Raw genomic sequence first — 13,448 nt, forward strand, 5'->3', positions numbered from 1 at the left:
ACCTTTACTGTTTATACTGATGATTAATTACCTGCCCTTGTTCATAAATTCTCACACAATATTGTATGCTGATGACACAACTTTATACATAAAAACTCTGATCTAGGTGTACTGAAAACACTGACCAAAAATACCCTTGCTCAGTCCTCATTATGGTTCAAAGCTAATGGCTTCTTACTAAATGAAAACAAAAGCCAGACACTTTACTTTAGCCTCAAAGAGATTCCTAACTACCAAGAACTAGAAACTGTCAAATTTTTAGGTGTTACTATTGACAATAAATTGACATGGGAACCACACATTAAAAATATATTGGCTAAGCTTGCAAGAGTTATTTATCTAATTAGAAATTTAAAAAGACATTGTTCCACATATTTTGCCTTCTTCCAAAGCATCATCTCTCATGAAATCTTACTGTGGGGTAGTAGCTATCATGTAAATGAAATTTTACTTTTACAGAAGAAAGTAATAAGAATGATAATGGATTCTGATAAAACAGAACATTGTAAACCTCTGTTTATTAAATTGCAGTGTCTTACAGTAGTAAACTTATTCATCTACAATGTTTTATTGTTCATTAGAAACAATTTCTCTAATTTTGTATTGAGAAGTGATATTCATAGCCATAATACTAGAAACAGAACATCTGTAGACGTGCCATATCATAGATTATCAAAATTTCAGAACTCCTACCTAGTTCTTGGACTAACGATGTTTAATAGACTAAGTGCTGACTTTAAAGAACTACCTGTAAATATTTTTAAAGCTAAATTATACAAGCTACTTGTGAACAATCTGTTTTACACCATTGACGAATTTTTTGAAGACGAAAATACTGTATTCTAATGTGTACCTATTTTATGTAAACCAGTTTACATCAATATAGTAGTTTATGTAGAAATATATGCTCTTGACTTTGTCTCTTGCTGTAATCAGCCGAATGACAATAAAATTTTATTATTATTATTATTATTATTATTATTATTATTATAGATTGTCACCACTCCTAAACATAGCCCTTATAGATTAAAAATTGAAACATAATTACCATTTTACAAAACATTTGTTTGGTTGCTTTTATATCCCCTCTCTGGGCAGACAGTACTCAGTTGGCATCCAGAATTCATTCAGGTAAAATCTACGTCTAGAAGGTCTACTCATAGCTATTGCTCATGTAACATCTCCATGATGGAATTTGTATTAACATCTCTGTACAAAAGTTCAGACTCAGACTGGAACATGTCAACATATCCACTAGAGAATTTGTGACTCTATAAGGTAATGAATGCAAAAGTGGTGGTCTAATTTAAATCAGTTAATATCTCATGACAGTGTCTGCTGTGAATGCTTTCTGTAAATTTATCAGACACAGTATCAGTTTGACTCGAAGATGGAAATTTGGACTGTAAACATTGCCACTGTGTAACATGTATTATAAGTTGCAAATAACCTTGGTGCAGTAATATCATGTTGAGAAAATTTGCAATGGTTCGATGAGGCTTATTAATGAGTTTCATAGGAACTGTGGCCTAGTCATCACTGGAAAGAAAATTAATTTGCACAAATGTGGAAATGTGACAAATTCAATCCAAATGTATTGTGTCTATCATTGAACTGTAGAGTTACCAACTAAAGCAATTTCAGGTTATAAGACTTCAGTTCTTTTTGGGCCAGTTGAGGATATGCAGAGACATCACTGGGCATAGTGAAAGGACTCATGAAATTAAAGTAGTACAGCTAGTGAAAATATAGTGACAGTGGGTTCTTAGTAGGAACAGAGGACAGTGTGAAAACTAATACAAGGAAGTGAATGAATGTGTAATTCAATGCATAGCCTGAAACAAGTGTGACATTGTTAGTATGGCACCAAATTATGTATCAACTAATGAAAAATCAAAGATATGACCACCATACTGGATGGACTTTCTTCAGACAATGAGAAAATGTCAACAAATATATCAACAGCAACAGCTACCAACACTGGAGAAGTAACAGATACGATCAAATAATAGAAATTCCAGGTTGAAATATTTATACTATAAGGAAAAATATTGCTACTCACCATAAAGATGACATGTTGGGTTACAGAAAGGCACGACAAAAAGACTGTTACACATTTAGCTTTTGGACAAAGCCTTCTACTGAAAAGGAAACACACACATATTCATTTATACAATTAAACACACCTCACGCACAAATGACCACTATCTCCAGCAGCTCAGTCTGGAATGCATTCCAGTCCAAGCTGCTGGAGATAGCAGTCATGTGTGTGTTAGGTTTGCTTGCTTGAGTGAATTGATGTGTGTGTCATTCCTTTCCTGAAATAGGCTTTGGCCAAAAGCTAAATTTGTAACAGTGTTTTCTTTGTGCCTCTTTTCATGTCAGTATGCCATCTTTATGGAAGTATAGGGTAAAGTGTTTCTTCTGCTAGTTTTTGAATGTTGTTTGTCATCTTTTCAAACTGCGTTGTGAAATGATTAAACATAGTGTATTTAATGTGGATGGACAGGGATTAGAAATTAGAGGAGAAAAAGTACTATTTAAAAGTGAGCCCTGCAAGAATACCTGCTTTGAGGATAGGGATCAAGGACTAGGAATTGATGATGAAAAGGGGGTTCTAGTTAAAAATAAGTCATATGGTGAGAGTGTGATAAAGTGAGAAGAATTAACTTCGTGTGACAAAATGGATGCTAGGCAATTATTGGCAAAATGTCTAGGGCATCACCTATGGAATTCTTGAATGCTAAAGATGATGAAGGTGATATCAAAAGGGTCAGATGGAAGACATGAGCTAATATATTCATCATTTAGGAGCAGAAATTAAAAGTAGTTAAATTCAAAAACGGACAAAAATAATAGTGACATTAAAAACAAGGTTAAAAGAGACATTAATAACTAAAAATCAGATTTGGACAAAAAGATAAATTCAGTAAAAGTCTATTTGGAAAATAAGTTAGAAAAAGTGAATAATGACTTGGAAGTAAAAATAAATACTACAAGCAAAAAATGTGAAACTAGGAAATAGAAAATTACGAAATATTGTGATAAAAGAGTAGAAGCAGTTTTTAATTCATGTAAGGAAAAGAATGAAAGATTAGGGAAAATGTGGACTCAAAATAAGAATAAGTTATAGTCACAAATTGAAACAACAAAGTTAGATATAAATAATATAATAGAAACAACAGAAAAACAAGTAGAAAACAGATGTATGTTAACTACTGAAGAAAAAATAGATGAAACCATAGAAAATATCTGCTTATAAGTTAATCTACATTTGCTTACATTGAAAACCAGATTAGTGTGGTCCAAAGTGTTGAGCATAGTGTATGTAATGTGTCTAATGAAACACAATTTGTTATTTATAAGCATGTTAACAATTCTGAACCATAAAGTAATGTTCACCAATATGCTTTTACTAGAGAATTTAATGATTTATGTAGGAACTGGACAGATATAATGATTTACATAGGAACTGGACAGATGAGAAAGAAACCAGACAAGTGTAAGTAGCGCTCACAGTCTGAGGATTCTTTGGAAATTTGATTATGTTTATAGACAGTTCACCTACAGGTATCGATGAGCGAGTTTCCAAGTATCAAATTATGAGAGAAATTGCCCTATCATTTGATTGCATTCATGTATAAACTTAAATTTTTTACACCACAAGGTGACCATAGACCTTAATATTTGTCATTAAAATTCAACTTGATACCTCTACTGTTCCTGAGAAAAATGGTTTTAACAGATGGAGAGATGGACAGCAACAAACTGACCTTATAAGGGTACAGACACCTAAACATACCAGTTGCAAGAGGTTATCTAAAGGAAGATGCCTATGGATGGGCAGTTACAGTTACAGAATCTTGCAATTCATGGTAAGGTTTTAAGGAAGCATTTTTGAAACAATGTTAGTCCAGGGATGAGCAGAAAAAGATTTTAAACAAATTTTGGGGAGGTGAAAGGTATGATTTCAGAAGAGGCACTACCAAAGGACTTTGTCACTTCTGGATTACCAAGATTAAATATTTTGATACAGAATTAGGCAATGAATCAATCATAACGGGACTAGTAAACAAACTTCCCCATGGATAAAGCAAGCTGAGGAAGAAATAATGGAAATCCCATGTTAGGTTGGATAGTAAATGACTCTAGTGGACTGTGGGATGGTGGAAGAAGCCAATATGACAGACCAGGGGAACTGAAGATTTTTCTGGTTGCAGCTAAATATGCAATTACATAGTGTGTGTGAATGAAAAGACAAGTAATTTTAGGTCAGTTTAAGGGAATTTCGTGTTTAGGGATCCATTCATATTTTTGGTTTTTAAAATTTTCCCCTTTAATAGAAAAATGGGGGTTGGTAAGTATGATGTATCTTTGGAGACGTAATGAGACCTTTGTTTCTCTTCAAGTTTTCTGGCATGGACTTTTTGAATATTTACTTGTGTTTGTATATGTCAGTAAAATTTCATAATTGTTTATGGTGCTCATCAGTGAGTAAATAAACAGTCATAGCATCCTACAAAGCAGGAATCACAACACTATGGATATGAGAAAAGCTTTGCACCATAGTGGTATTTATTTATCTTGAAGAAGTGCTAGTCAGGAAGATCTGAAACAATAAAGGGGTAATACAGAGATGTGATGAGAAAGTATTAATAAACAGAAGTTAAGAAAAAAAAAGTGTGCCTGCGAGAATTGCATGCAAAGTTGAAAAGTTGAACCCCGATATAAAACTTAACCTGCAATTGTTACTATTGAAAATAGAAATACTATGCTATTTGAAATAATAATAATAATAATAATAATAATAATATAGACAAAGACTAACAAAAATAGTGAAAACAGAATTGACAGCAAGAAACAAGACAAAAGCTATAAATACTTATGCTATACCAATATTGACCTACTCATTTGGAGTAGGGAAATGGAGTAACACAGACCTAGAAGCACTCAATACACTTACACGCTCACAATGCCACAAATATAGAATACATCACATACATTCAGCAACAGAAAGATTCACATTAGGCAGAAAGGAAGGAGAAAGGGGATTCATCGACATAAAAACCTACATTATGGACAGGTAGACAATTTAAGAAAATTCTTTCTAGAACGAGCAGAAACTAGCAAAATACACAAAGCAATCACTCATATAAATACATCGGCTACACCACTGCAATTTCATAACCACTTCTACAACCCTTTAGATCACATAACATCAACAGATACGAAGAAAGTAAATTGGAAAAAGAAAACACTACATGGCAAGCACCCATATCATCTAACACAACCACACATCGATCAAGACGCATCCAACACATGGCTAAGAAAAGGCAATATATACAGTGAGACGGAAGGATTCATGATTGCAATACAGGATCAAACAATAAACACCAGATATTACAGAAAGCATATTATTAAAGATCCCAATACCACAACAGATAAATGCAGACTTTGCAAACAACAAATAGAAACAGTAGATCACATTACAAGTGGATGTACAATACTAGCAAATACAGAATACCCCAGAAGACATGACAATGTAGCAAAAATAATACATCAACAACTTGCCATAAAACATAAACTAATAAAACAACACGTTCCCACATACAAGTATGCACCACAAAATGTACTGGAGAATGATGAATACAAATTATACTGGAACAGAACCATTATAACAGATAAAACAACACCACATAACAAACCTGACATCATACTCACCAATAAAAAGAAGAAATTAACACAACTAATCGAAATATCCATACCCAATACAACAAATATACAGAAGAAAACAGGAGAAAAAATTGAAAAATACATCCAACTGGCTGAGGAAGTCAAGGACATGTGGCATCAGGATAAAGTTGACGTTATACCGATTATACTATCAACTACAGGAGTCATACCACACAATATCCACCAGTACATCAACGCAATACAGCTACATCCAAATGTATATATACAACTACAGAAATCCGTAATTATTGATACGTGTTCAATAACCCGAAAGTTCCTAAATACAATGTAACATATACCATACAGTTAAAAGGAAGTCACACTTGATGAAGGTCCACGTCACATTCCATTTTTAACCAGACCTAAGGTCTGAGAAAAATAGAAATAATAATAATAATGGTAAGGAAAAGAACATAACACCACATAATACATTAACTACTGGTGGAAATGAATGAATGTGAACATGTTTCTAAAGGTTTCCCAGTCATACACAGAGAACTGGATGTCACATGGTGTGAGATCAGCTGAACTGTAGTGCAAAATGTGGCTGGCCGCACATGTGGCAGTCGAAAGAATGGGAAAAGACAGTGTATGTCAATCAGTGAGCCATTACAGTGCACTGTGGTGGTGTTCATCACTGCAAAATGGCACTAAGACAACATCTGGATGACTTCGCATGGGGAAGAATCATTGGGAAAGCAGGAAAGTGGAAGAAGAACAAAGTGTAATGAGTGCAATACAAGAGTTTCATATTGCTCACAGCATTGTTGCACTAGCATGGGGAGCGTTCAAAAAGACAAACACTTGTGTCTAAAGGAGAGGAGGTGGTTGACAGTGGTCAATTACAGAAGCAGAGACTGCTGCATTGTGCAGCAGGCAAAAAGAGACCCATGCCAAACAGCAGTTGCAATTGCAACTGCATTTAACAGGACTGCAAGGCACACAATCTCACCCTCCACAGTGGCACAACAACTGCATGGGGTGAGGGGGGGAGAGGGGTGGGGGCTCTTTGACCGACAACCAGTACATTGCGTTCTGTTGACACATACACATACATCAGTAACACGGTTCATGACGGTGCCAAGAGAATAGGCACTAGACCAATGTGAGGTGGAGTCGCAGGCTTCTTTTGGATGGGAGCAGATTCAGTCTAAGTCGTGATTCTGGACATACCCTCATATTGCAAGGGGCAGGAACATGTAATGCACCTGAGGACATTCTGAAATATGATTGTTTTGGTGGTGCTGGTGTTATGGTCTTGGGGAGGTATATTTTTGTATGGACATACTGACGAAATCTTTAAATATGGGCCAGTTGCTGATCATTTTTATTATGATACTGGTACTCCTTCCCCATGTACATCTTTTCAGAGGTGCATTTGACCCTGACTTCATTTTTTATGGATCACAGTGTGCTACTGCATCAAAAAGCACAGGAGGAGAAGCTCTTTGAATGAGAGGATATTCATCAATAGACTGATCAGCCCCTTCCCCTGACTTAAATATCCTCAAGCACATGTGGGATGCATTAAGAAGATGTATTGTAGCATTAAAACATGCACCAATTACTGTATATTAGTTGTCAACTGTGCTGGTGGAAGAATGGAATGCCCTACCACAAGAACTCTTTACCAGCCTTGTGGCCAGCATGGGGCATGTTGCAGAGCAAGCATTGCTGTCCATGATGATCACATACCCTATTAAGGACTATTTTCTGCCTTTTTTAAGTTCCAGGGGACCATTATAAATGATGGTGACTTCAGTGTAATTATTTTCTTTGATTTAAAGTGTATTCTCTGTTTGCTCATTGCACATGTCTTTCAGTTAACTTCTGTATTATACTGTAGCAGTTCTTATTATGTGTGGTCAAAGTTTCATTGAGCTGTGTTACTTAGCAGCAACATGTCAAGTGAAAGTTACTTTCATCCTTAAGTCTTACACACCAGTATATATTTAGTGCAGACATTTGTAGAACTTCACAGTTCGGACATAAAATTACTTCAAGGGAATGGTTAACTATGTTACTGATATAGACAGTCATCAGAATCTATCTCTTCTGCTAATTACTATTGCATTCATTGCTCCAGTAACATCACAGATTAGTTGATCTTAAAACTTGCAATTAACAGGTTTCACCTTTTAACAAAATACAGTGCTAGAAGGCAGACTGAACACACAACTTAAAAATCAAGGATGGTTTAAAATTTCCAGATTCCAGTGGCCTCATTACAGTGTTCTTTCCATTACTGATGACTTCAAGTACAAGAGATATAAGGAACTAACCTCCATTTTGATTTAGTATGGAATGTAGTTGGGGTAACAGAACAGTCACTACACTGAATTGCACAGTAGGTCACTGTGCTTAGAGCTGTGATGTTGAAAGAGACACCATGCTTCTCACTCACCTATAGCTGTCATTCAAAATTCACATTGCAAATGAAAATACCAGCAAATATTAAATCTATTCCATAATATGGTTTTCATGTGGTAAAAGTCTTGGGGCTGTTGACATTCACTGCAAAATTTGTGCTTATATGAACCAAATATGATGAGTGAATGTGTTAAGAATCAGTGGTGTGGTTTGTTAAAGCACAGTGTGGAATGTTCGTGAAGATTATAGGCATGACCCTCCACCCGTAGTCAGCAATGGACTGGCATGGAAAATTGATACAAAAGTGAAAAAACTGGTGTGTAATGATATTTTCACTGACAGACAACTTTCTGATTATTGTGTTATTCATGATACAATGGGTAAAAAGTTAGAGTACCACAAGTTCTGTGCTTATTGCCTTACAAAACTCCTTTCTGAGAATCCTCAAATTCAACAGATGATTGCCTCACATGACTTTCCTTTTTCATTCTAGTGTGGAATATGAAGATCTACTGAACAAATTCATGACAGATGATGAGACATGGTTACCTATGCTAAAGCAGAGACAAACCAGCGATCAATGGTAATGGGGTCATACCACCTCACTCAACAAATCAGAAAATCTTGCCATGTGCTGCTAACCAATAAAGGAACAACTATAACTGGACTGGAAGGAATATTCATCCTTAAGCGTACTGTGAGACATTAAGAAAATTTGTGGTGATTATGTGAAAAAGCAACATAAACATATAGTTCTAAGATTTTTCCAATAAATTTTCTTTAATTAATCCAAAATTTTATTTATAACACAACAAGTTGCTTTCTGGGTAGCCCTCATATAAAGTAACTGCTAGAATAGTTAAGCACAAAAGTAGTAGTAGTAGTACTGCCAAATTTATCTCCTGTTTTAAATACCTCTTCTATAACATACTAAATAATAACCAACTGAAAAGCTTCTTGTGCTTGATAATGAAAATGAACCATCAAAACTTGTAGCAATAATCAACATTTTCATAACAGTTGATGATCATACAACATGATTTTGACAGAATTATATGTATTTATGGAATTGTTTTTTCACTCTCTATGTGAATGGAGAGCTGCATCAAACCAGTCTCAGGACTGAAGACCACACTTGCAAAGATAGCCCTAAAAGAGCAAAGAAGTGGTAAAATATTCTAGAATAGAATACCTCTTCTATAACATACTAAATAATAACCAACTGAAAAGCTTCTTGTGCTTGATAATGAAAATGAACCATCAAAACTTGTAGCAATAATCAACATTTTCATAACAGTTGATGATCATACAACATGATTTTGACGGAATTATATGTATTTATGGAATTGTTTTTTCACTCTCTATGTGAATGGAGAGCTGCATCAAACCAGTCTCAGGACTGAAGACCACACTTGCAAAGATAGCCCTAAAAGAGCAAAGAAGTGGTAAAATATTCTAGAATAGAGATAATTTTTCCTAAGAATATGATCATACACAACATATTCACAGTTACTTGCATTGCGTTTACCATTACAGACAGTGTTCATCATGGAGCAGATTTTCTAGAGCCAGAGGTTTTGCATTATTTCACATGAAGATTCCTATTGCTTCCAGTTGAACAGGAAATATGTCAAGTTCAAACAGGTGCTCTAGCTGACTGCTGTCTGTTTACTTTATGGCTGCTTTTGATACAATCAGATACAAAAATCATCACAAATGCTTGTATCTTATCATGCTTCAAAGGGTTCAAAAATGCAAAGGAGAGCAAGATTGTTAAAAAAAATTACCACTATTTTTAAATGCATAGAAATGAAACATTCAGATTTATAATACTGAATTACGTATAAAACTTGCTTTGTATTTATTAGTATGAAAGCAAGTTTTATGTTCTAACAGGATAAAACTATTAGAAGGATATGGAAAGGTTTGAAGATAATGAATGAATTTAATGTAACAGGAATATCGATAATTTTAAGTTGGTAAGTAGAACATATAAATTAGCAACAGTGAAATACATGTTTCACTGTGTAACAAGGAAAAAATTACTGTCTGTGGCCTCTTATATGAAAGGGATACGTTTTACTGACAAACTTGCAGTGACTCATACATAATCATCATTACACATGAGGAAGGAAAAGATTTGCTACTCTATTTTCTGAAACAAATAATACACATATGGTTTTATTTTGACATAAGAAAGTAAATCAATCCTCATCCTGAAGGTTGTTACAGACACCACAATGCCTTACTAGGAATGATCCTGATTGGTAACTGATAGTTACCAACCATGCACAGGCAGGGTGACAACTCGAGCGAGCTACCAAATGATGTAAATTGCCCTGAAGATGACCCCATTGGGGGTTGAAACTGGTTGGCGGCAAAATAAATAATACAATTGTGACTGTCATTTTGAATAATTGATTATAAGTAAATTATCACTGTTTATCTCCATACGACTATGTTGTCTAAAATTTTCTGTTGAATAAATTTAGAAAACTGGGATCAGCTGCAGACTGGGCAATAGATCTGCTGACATCTTTGTGTTTTTCACGTACACATTACGAGAATAATGTAAGTGAGATTAGAGTGCATCCACAATCATACATACAGTCCTTTTCTCATGCACACCTTACACAAATGCATTAGGCCTTGAAGTGGTTAATATTAATATCATGAATACTTGAATACTCTGCTGGGTACTGTAGTGCGACATGTGGAGTACGAGTACATAAGTACTCCAGTTGGTTAGTTGACTGTTCTTCCACAGATCATTTTACTATGATGTTAGACATGTGAACTTAATACAGAAATTAAACATAATTGTACGTTAAGAAACATCCATGCACATAATTACTTACAGGTCTAGTTAATTTCAGATTAATGTTGCACTATTTGTTCACATATCATCATGAGTCACTCACACATAATTTCAGATGACTTCAGATCCATGGTGGTCTCCCTGCCTCTCCATTATATTTTTTGTACAGTCCCATTTGTCTGTTTGAAAGACTGAATCAGTGTTTCTCCATAATGAGATGAACTCAGGAAGCTGAGACCAGGTTATTATTTTCCATCATATATCTTGGTCATACAATGTTCTGATAACATACATTATACTCTGAAAACATCCTCACTTTGCTTTAATTAACTGCACAGTATATACTATTTGAGAGTTATGCTTTAACTGTATTTTAGAACATGTTGGTTTTAGTTATCTCTTTCTTTTCATTTGACAATTCAATTCCCAGGTAGATAATCATGTTATGAGATTTTTGTTTAATTTTTCTCCTTAGATGTAAGTCAAGTCTGGCTCTTGTTCTATGATCAAAAGTAGAGCAGTTATTGCAATAATTAGTTTTCTTCTCAATTTGGCAAATGGATTGGTAGTCGCGTAGTGACCTTAGCAACCAACCTACCAGTCACGTACGGTGAAATATAATTAGCGAGTGATAGCATTAAGATTACTTTCTTTTTTTTATAACTGCATGACACATGCTTCTCTATTTTGGTATGGCATTATATATGTTAAGTTATTGTGAAATAAAAGTGGGTTATTCAAAACAGTGTTTGATTCAGTCACAGTAGATGTCTACTTACCCTATGAGGTACAAAATTCTACAGATCTATCAGATGGTGCAATTGTAATCTCTTACTGTTTAAACAGATTTTTGCAATTGACTAAGTTATTGTTTTTAACTATTATTCTTATGACCCATTTTTGTAGTTTGAATGTACTGACCATATTTTGTGCACTTAATGGCAAAAAAGGATACCATAGCTAAAGACTGAGAGCATATATGAATAGGTGCAACTATTATAAGACATATCATGCTGACCACATTCTCTTTGGTAGTATTGTTGTGTGCCCATTGCACTACAGTTACTGTTCGTTTCTAAAATATCTATGTTTGCTACATATTCTATGGAATTATCATATCAGTTTAATGTGATTATTAGTTTTGCTCTTCAAACTGTAAATTACACAGTTTCCTTTCTTTATGTTACTTATTGACTAACTGTGAAGATCCCTTACACTTCCGTTAGCTGTAGACAAGGTGTGCTTTATTCTGTATCAAGTTTAATGGATTCATGAAGCAAAGTTGTGTGTCTGGGGGGCACACGCGCGCATGTTTGCCCATATATGCATAATACATCTTTTCTTTTCTCAGTGACATCCACAAAGAATAACATGCTGATAAGCCAAAAGATTATGACCACTGCCCACCATACAACTGAACGCTGCCTGGTGGCATTACGAGTATATGACACTGTAAAGAAAGTATGTAAGTTGAGCAGAGAAAAATGGGGAAACATTCTAGCTATGATACAATTGCAAATGAGCAAATCCACTGACCTTAGAAACTTTGAGTATGGGCAGATAGGAATGGTCTGACACCTGGAATGAGCATTGCGCAAATGATGAAGCTGCTCATCTGTTCCCATGCTGTCTTGAGCATCTATGAGAAGTGATTAGAGGGTGGTGAAACCACAAGTAGGTGACAAGGTGCTGGACATCAACACCTCATCATATACTGTAGAAGATTGAGGCTCACCTTCTCTGTACAGCAGGATAGGCAGTGATCTGTGGCAGATCTGATGACAGATCACAATGCTGTTGCAGCTAGAAGTGTTTTGTAGCACACTGTTTGGTACACTGCAGAGAACACCCACATTTCCATGTTGACCCAACAACATTGTCAATTATGATTGCTGTGGGCACAGGGCCATCAAGATTGGACCATGGACCAAATTGGAAATGTGTTGCCTCACCAGCCAAATCATAGGCTGGTAGGGGCAATATTATGCTACGGAGGATATTCCCTAGGGCTTCCATGGGACTAATGGCAGTAATCAAAGCCACCAAGATAGCTGTGGAATACATGAATATTACTGGAGATCACCCGCACCCCTTCATGCTCGATGACTTCATGGCATTCCCGTCTGGATAACTGTCCATGTCACAAGGTCAGAATCATGCTACAATTTTTTGAAGAGAGTAATAGTGAACACATGTTCGTATCTTGGCCACCAAATTCACCTGAACAGCTACTAGCACCACACCCACAAACCACCAGGAATTGCGTGGCATGTGACATGTGTATCTGGTGGCATATACATAAAGAAATCTACCACAGACTTGTCAAATCCAGGTGATGCTGATTCACTACTATATTGCATTCAAGGGATGAACAGACTCTCTGCTAAGCAGCTGGTAATACCGTTTTGGATCATCAGTATAGTTCCAATATGCTGTTTAAACATCCACTGATTTTATCAATTATATGACATTAATTACAACTTTTCATTTTTTGAATTCATAGAAGCTGGAAATTGTTCTCACATGT

Source organism: Schistocerca piceifrons, chromosome X, assembly GCF_021461385.2.
Source record: "Schistocerca piceifrons isolate TAMUIC-IGC-003096 chromosome X, iqSchPice1.1, whole genome shotgun sequence".
In the NCBI taxonomy this organism is placed as follows: Eukaryota; Metazoa; Arthropoda; class Insecta; order Orthoptera; family Acrididae; genus Schistocerca; species Schistocerca piceifrons.